Source organism: Jaculus jaculus, chromosome 4 (assembly GCF_020740685.1).
Source record: "Jaculus jaculus isolate mJacJac1 chromosome 4, mJacJac1.mat.Y.cur, whole genome shotgun sequence".
Lineage (NCBI taxonomy): Eukaryota > Metazoa > Chordata > Mammalia > Rodentia > Dipodidae > Jaculus > Jaculus jaculus.
In genome coordinates, this window is record NC_059105.1 from 98,099,556 (window position 1) to 98,106,588 (window position 7,033).

At 36.8% G+C, this 7,033-nt stretch overlaps 1 protein-coding gene across 1 annotated transcript in view; it reads right to left on the bottom strand.

Annotated features, from left to right (window-relative positions):
• The window catches only part of Arhgap15 (Rho GTPase activating protein 15), a 671,175-nt gene extending 665,011 nt beyond the window's left edge, over positions 1-6,164 (bottom strand). Inside the window, exon 1 of the mRNA XM_004651815.2 lies at positions 6,058-6,164. The gene's annotated coding sequence lies outside the window, so the exon portion shown is untranslated. The remainder of the gene's footprint in view (positions 1-6,057) is intronic.
• Between the last annotated feature and the right edge of the window lie 869 nt (positions 6,165-7,033).

Here is a 7,033-nt window from a genome sequence, read left to right on the forward strand (position 1 = left end):
CTTAAAATAAAGCCTGATTAGCTAAGATACATTAATATAGAATGTTATACAGTTATAAAAGAACACTAGATAAATTCTCATTTTTATTATGAAGATACCTTCAATACTTAATCCCTTAATAGAGTATATATGAACACACACATACAAATATATATATAAATACATGCTTTCTTTCAGAAGAAACTGAGGATAAAGTAGTATAAAAAGGTGATATTTTTCAACCATTTAGTTGATATAAGAATGAATAAGGAGGGCTAGATGGATAGTTTAGCAGTTAAGGTGCTTGCCTACAAAAACCATAGGACCCAGGCTCAATTCCCCAAGACTCTAGTAAGCCAGATGCACAAGGTGCTGCATGTGTCTGGAGTTTGTGTCCAGTGGCTGGAGGCTCTGGCATGCTCATTCTCTCTCTCTCCCTCTTTCTCTCTCTTTCTCAAATAAACAATATTTTAAAAGAATGAATAAGGAAAAACAAAATGTGACAAAAATTTTCAATGAAAGTTTCCTTTGACTTTAACCTTCCTCATCATGCCAATTATTATCATGTTGAAATCAAGAAAAGATGTATCTATACATTTTTTTTTAAATCACTAAACTAAAGCATGCTTCAGATCTACATCCATCTGGAAGGTAAGTTGGTACTGTCATTACAGGATTATTCCATGTAGTGCAACCTTTTCTACAAATAACTTGAGTACACCACTCAACAGTGAGGGAAATGGTGGAAGCAAATACATGTGGTGCAAGTAAAGTTATGGATTGTGAGTGTGGATGCACAGCTCTGTACATTTACACTGAAAGTGAGTGTGGATGCACAGCTATGTGTGCTTGAAACTCCCTGTCATTACTTATATCCCTGGGCCTTCTCAGCAGGCCTGTTCTATCAGGATTTTAAGTTGCTTTTGGCCTTATCTCCCACTACTCCTCTCTTGTCTATCAAACTTGCACAATTCCTTCTTCCTTTGAGCTCCTCTGCTCCCTCATGTGTTTCTAATTTGACATATTCCCTCCCTGTCTTTTGGAAAAGATTCCTCTGAAAAGACCATAACATCTTCCTCAAAAATGGTCCTAAATTATCTGGCATGGTATCACCAAATGACATAATGCCACAGACTTTATCTAGTTTATAGCCTGGCAAATAACAGTGACATTACATAACTGAGTTTCTAGACCTTAGTAGAATATTCTTTGTGTTAATCATTTAATTACTTATTAAACTGATCATTTAATATGTACTATAATAAGGTAATGTTTTCACTGGGTTTTAAATGTTAGAAGTTGTACTTTTAAGTGTGACCATATGTTGCTCCAGAGTACAGTCCTGGGCTTTGCTCATAAGAAGTACCATAACCTTTTTTCAGAGAAAAGCATCTTACTTTCTAATTTCAAGAACATCTCAATGCTGCATGTGCAGGGCTCCCTTGGTGCAAGAGTGGGCCTGTCTAGATGGCTTGGTTGATGAGGTGTGGTTCAGCTAAATGCAGCCAGACCCAGATCGGAGGCTTAGCTGTGGTGACAGGAATAGGCATTGGTTTTGGTTGTTGTTTCTGTTTTGCTGTACATTAGAGAGTTCTTATGATATTAAGAGAAGAGTACAGAGAGAGCCCCCTTCCAAGAAAAGACAAGAGAAGAGCAAAGCCCTGAAAAAGAATTGTTTTTCCACACAGTTTGCTAAAAAGCTGAGATGGACACCTGAAGCTTTCTTGTTAACTCAGTGGGAGTGTCTGCCAGACTTCACCGAAGACTAGAGGGCAGGTGGGGGAGAACAAATCCCAATAATCCCAAGGGAGCTTCTGGATCTAGCCATTCCTGTGCTTCTTCCTTTGGGATCTGTCACCCATCAAGGACAATCAGTATTGCCCATTCTATTTTGAATCGTTTGTAGGCAAAATGGTTTTATCTACTATAAATGGATATTTATAACATTTACAAGTTAATTTCCAACTCTATGCAATTAATGTCTGTTTTATATTATAAAAATATGTTTCTAGTATGCAAATCATTAGCAAATCAAAATATGAAATGCTTTTTAAAATTACATTTATAAAATGATTATATCAAAATTTTTCTTTGAGTATGCAGCTATAAAAATTGTCTAAAAATGTGGGCTGGAGAGATGAGTTAGCCATTAAGGCACTTGCCTAAAAAGCCTAAGGGCACAGGTTCAATTCCCCCAGTAACAATGTAAGCCAGATACACAAGGTGGCACGTGCATCTGGAGTTCGTTTGCACAGGCTAGAAGCCCTGATGCACCCATTCTCTCCCTCTCTCTCTCTTGTTCTCTCTCCTTCTATTTCTCTCTCAAATAAGTAAATAAATAAATGAATAAATTGCCTATCCAGGTGTGGTGGCATATGCCTTTAATCCCAGCACTTGTGAGGCAAAGGTAGGAGAATCACTGTAAGTTCAAGGCCACCTTGAAACTACATAGTGATTTCCAGGTCAGCCTGAACCAGAGTAAGACCCTACCTTGAAACACACACACACACACACACACACACACACACACACACACACACACAAATAAATAAATAAATAAATAAATAAATAAATAAATAAATAAATAAATAAATAAAAACTGTTTAAAATTCTACCAAAATGATGCTTAACTTGCTAGGAGTAAAAAAAAAAAACAAAAAAACAAAAACCTATTTCTTCAAGAATAGTTCATAGTAGCCTAAGGACCCCAGTTCGAGGCTCAATTCCCCAGGACCCACGTTAGCCAGATGCACAAGGGGGCGCACACATCTGGAGTTCGTTTGCAGTGGCTGGAAGCCCTGGCATGCCCATATTCTCTCTCTCTCTTTCTCTCTCTCTCTTTCCCTCTCTCTCTCTCTCTCTCTCTCTCTTTGCCTCTTTCTCTCTCTCTCTGTCACTCTAAAATAAATAAATAAAAATGAACAAAAAAATTTTTTAAAAGAATATTTCATAGAAATATCTAAATCTCTAAGATGGTTAATTCATGTGGCACACTCTCATATATTCTTTTTTAACCTTTTTTCAATTTTTTTTCTCAACTTTTATTAACATTTTCCATGATTATAAAAAAAAAAATCCAATGGTAATACCCTCCCTCTCTCCCCACTTTCCCCTCTGAAATTCCATTCTCCATCATATCCCTTCCCCATCTCCATCAGTCTCTCTTTTATTTTGATATCATGATCTTTTCCTCCTCTTATGATGGTCTTGTGTAGGTAGTGTCAGGCACTATGGATATCCATGATCTCATATATTCTATTTAAACACAATAGACAGGGTAACAAAATACTCTGCCCTAAAGTCTCTCCTCAACCATTTGCCATGGCACAAATTTCTTAATGGGAAACTGAGATCTTCAGCATCTAAGTTATCATTTGAGTCCTGGCTGCTGAGAACACTCATTAAAGCTTTGCTGAAAAATAAAGTGGGGGATGGCCTGGCAAGGAAGCCAGATCTCTGTAGACTTCTAGGAGTATGATTAGCTGTTTTAGATTGCCTACATTTGCCAAAGTTTAATGGTGAGGAAAAAGAAATGGGAGAAAGAAGGTTGACCTATACTAAGTTCCAGTGCTATGCAATTCCAAGTCACAGGCAATGCGGGGTGTCTTAGAATAGAGCCTTCAAAAGGATCAAACAACAGCACCTCAAATATTCATCTTTTCTGAATCTTACAAAATGCTGGTACTAAGTGGAAATGCACTTAGATATTCTTTTTAAACAACAACAAAAAAAATTATTTATTTATTTAAGAAGCAGGTGGGTGGGAGAGAAGGAAGGGGCAGACAGAGAAAGTGCTCACCAGGGCCTCCAGCCACTGCAAACAAACTCCAGAAGCATGTGTCACCATGTGCATCTGTCTTATGTGGGTACTGGAGAACCGAACTGGGGAGTTGGGCTTCACAGGCAAGTGCTTTAACTGCTAAGCCATCTCTCCAGCCCATTAGGCATTCTTTTAACAAGACTTTTGAAATAACTTTGTGAGAATCCATGTATCAGTTTACTTCCCTAAAACTCTTTTTTCTTATTTAGCTACATAAAGAATGTATATGTAGGGGACAAATGTGAAATAAATCTATAAATATAGAACCACAACCCCACGTGAATATAAAGAGATGAGGTGGAAGAGGGAGAAAAGGAAAGGCAAAAGGATACAGGTGACACGGAGGAGCGGAGAACCGGGGCTGGGGGATGGAAATTTAAAAGTACAAGGATGATTGATGCCTAAATTGCTTTATGTCATATGCTAACAAATTGTTTTTAAATATGAAAACATAAATTAAAAATAAGGTGTACAAAGAAACAACAGAATATCTGGCTTGCAACTGAGCCCCTTAAACTTTGTTGTGAAAATCCGAGAGATTATGTTCTTCTTTAACTTGCCCTTAATTGTACATATATTGCACAAAAATAGTGATATTCTGACAATGCCTGAAAGAAGCACTCACTTGTTTATAAAGAATTTGGATTTTAATAGAATTAAACAATTTTTAAACCATTTTTGGCCTTATTATTATATTTTTTTTTTACATGCCAGATGCTCATCTGAGGGTTGGGACTCCCTAATGTGTGAGTCTGACACACCTTCATTCATGCTCTTTTCATAATACAGAAAAATGTCAAGTAATAACATATCAGTCAAAATAATCTGAGCAATACAGTTCCTCTAGATGCAGAGGGCCAGCAGCATAATATTGAAGACAGATTTAAATACTGCTTTCCATTGTGAGGAAACACGACAAATTGAAAGTCTAATCAGAATATCAAAGCAAATACATATTACCAGCATCTTCTTACACTATAACAATAAAAAAGTATTGGGTACCACGTTTTAATCTCTATTTTTCCATAGTCATTTCAATAGTCAACAAGTAGCTAGCTTCAATGTAGACAATTGAAAAGATCTTAAAATGGAGTGTCTGCATGCCTCATAATTTCCTACTAAATTGACTGTGTCAGACAACATTTGTGTCTTTCAATAGAAGGAAAGAGAATTGTTGCCACTTATCAACTTTGAAACCATTTTTAATAACAAGCAAAATAAAATGGTGCTGTGGGGCCATCACTTCTGTTATCTAACAGCACAATAAAAATAATATTAGGGATGAGTGGGTCAGATCTTGTCCTTTTATTAAAAATGCTTTCAAAATTCTACAGTCAGATTTATTTTAAATATTTCTCTGAGAGATTGGAAATATTTGATGTTATCTGCATATTAGTTAGAACACACAAAGATATCCTAAAACAGCAAAGTCAGTATAAAAGTTTTTTTTTTCAATTTATGATTAACAAACCCTTTTCACCTCTGAAGTTTATTATTTTTGTAATATTTTGAAAAAGAATTTGTATTATGACCTTAAACAACAAAACTGTATCTATTCCAGCTGTCTTCCCAGAAGGGCCTTTCAGTGAAATTGGCTGGGACTTTTTGCTTTAAACATGAAGTTCTATGTAAGAATTAGAGAATCATTCTTTCTTCATTCTGTGTTCTAAATAGAATTTGGGAAGAGTGTTCAACTCTCATGTCAGAGGATATTCTTTCAAAACTCTTTGCTCTTTAATAGCTATTTAATGAGGTATGTATTTGTGAACATTCTTAAGAGTACCTTTAACACAATGCCTTGAAGTAGCATCTTTCACACTGGAATGCAAGATTCTTTCTTTTGTATGACCTTTTCTCTCATTATCTGAATCTTGAATAACGAATGAACAAATGTTTTCATACAACTATCCTTTGAAGATGTACTGTCACTTGTATTTTACTAGTAGTTACCTATTAAAAGCAATTTCAAACTAAACTTTATTATATTCTGTCTGTAACACTTTAAAATCTTAGCAAAGAAAATAAATTTTTAAAATGCTAGTATAACATTTCCATTTAAAGGACTTTAAAATTTGTAACTTGCAGGAAAAAAAAAAAAGATAAAAGTGAGCTTTTATTTTTATACCAAAGGAAACAAGCTGATGTTTTAATGATAAGTAAAACACATTTTGTTGAAATCTTTCCACCAAGATGTAGGACACTAGCAAACACTTTCAAATTCAAATTTCACATACAACATAAAGTTTAAATATACGTACCTTTTCTCAGTGATGACTTGTTATTGAAACTGCTATTAACTCCTGTTAGTGATTCGCTCAACAAAACCGGAAAGAGTAGTCACATGTTGTAAGAATAGGCTTTTGTTAGCTGGTGCTTAATTTCAGTACAGGAGGGAAGGAAAAAAAAAAGGGGGGGGCTAGGGGTGAACACAAACTTTAAAATAAAACCACTTCCTGGGTAACCACCCACTTCACATTTGGCTTGAAGAACTTGTCTTGTATAGTTGGAGATTATATATATATAGTTTAAGTCCATGTAATTGTCAGTTTTCAAGCATCCCACAGTTATATGGGTGACACAAATTTTGATTTAATGGGAAGGAAATATATGTGTTGAAAAATTTGGCTGGGGGAGGAACTGCCTGCAACAGAGGGAACTTCCCCTTTCTGTGGCTTCTGCTCTCCTGGGTCAACCTGAGTGTGCTCAAAGGCTGACTGGAGGCTCTGTGCAGTCACTGGGAAGCTGAGATGCCCCATGTAACCCACCCAGCGGGGGTTTGTGTTACTATCATTGGGGACCACAAGGAGCTACTCAGGTGACCTAGTTCATAGGGCTGTGAGCAGATGCTCTCAGAACTTCAGAAAAGGCAGCCTTGAGAGACTTTGGAGGAAAGAGGTGTCCAGGATGTATCTTATGCCCCTGCAGGGGCTGTGGTTTCCCCTAGCACGTTCTTGCTGGCAGTTTCCTGAGCTGTTCTCAAATGTGCTAGAGAGCTTTGGCTCTAGCTAAACAATCCTTTGCATGGTGTGATTTAAAAAAAGATAAAGGGCTGAAGGGATGGCTTAGCCTGCAAAGCCAAAGGACCTCAGTTTGATTCCCCAGGACCCACGTTAGCCAGATGTACAAGGTGGCACGTGCATCTGGAGTTAATTTGCAGTGACTGGAGGCCCTGGCATATCCATTCTCTCTCTCTCTTCCTCTCTTTCTCTCTCTCTCTCTCTGTGTGTCAAATAA